Genomic DNA, 499 nt, shown 5'->3' with positions numbered 1-499 from the left:
AGGGCTGGACTAAAGGGGGGCAGGGAGGAAGGAATGCTTGTAGCTCTACTGAGAGAAGTCTGTGCTTGGGAACTAGGGGAAAGGTCATGTTTACACCCTCAATTGTTTCAACCAGGTCAGAATTCACATGTGAAACTGCCTTTGTTAGGCAGATGTTTGCAAAGTGAGTTTGAGTTTGAGATAAGGTTTAGTTCACTATTAAACAATGGAGATAAACACTTGTCCTGGACATGTGAGCAATTTCCATTTAGTTCCACTTTTAAAATCCCTGTATGTGTACAGGCTTAGGTAAAGGCCATTTGCAGATGTGTGAAAGTTTGTGGTGTTTTTGTATCTTTCAGCTATGGCTTCTGACTGTCATGAGTTGTTCCTGAGGGGTGAGACCACTAGCGGGCTGTACACCATCCAGCCAACTAACTCTGAGCCTTTTGAGGTCTTCTGTGAAATGACACCCGGTAAGTGGCGCAAATAAATTTTCTGCCACTTTTATTTGTCTATT

The sequence above is a fragment of the Sinocyclocheilus rhinocerous genome, unplaced genomic scaffold (assembly GCF_001515625.1).
Source record: "Sinocyclocheilus rhinocerous isolate Xijiao unplaced genomic scaffold, SAMN03320098_v1.1 scaffold8059, whole genome shotgun sequence".
Taxonomy (NCBI): Eukaryota; Metazoa; Chordata; class Actinopteri; order Cypriniformes; family Cyprinidae; genus Sinocyclocheilus; species Sinocyclocheilus rhinocerous.
Note: the sequence above shows the minus strand (reverse complement) of the source record.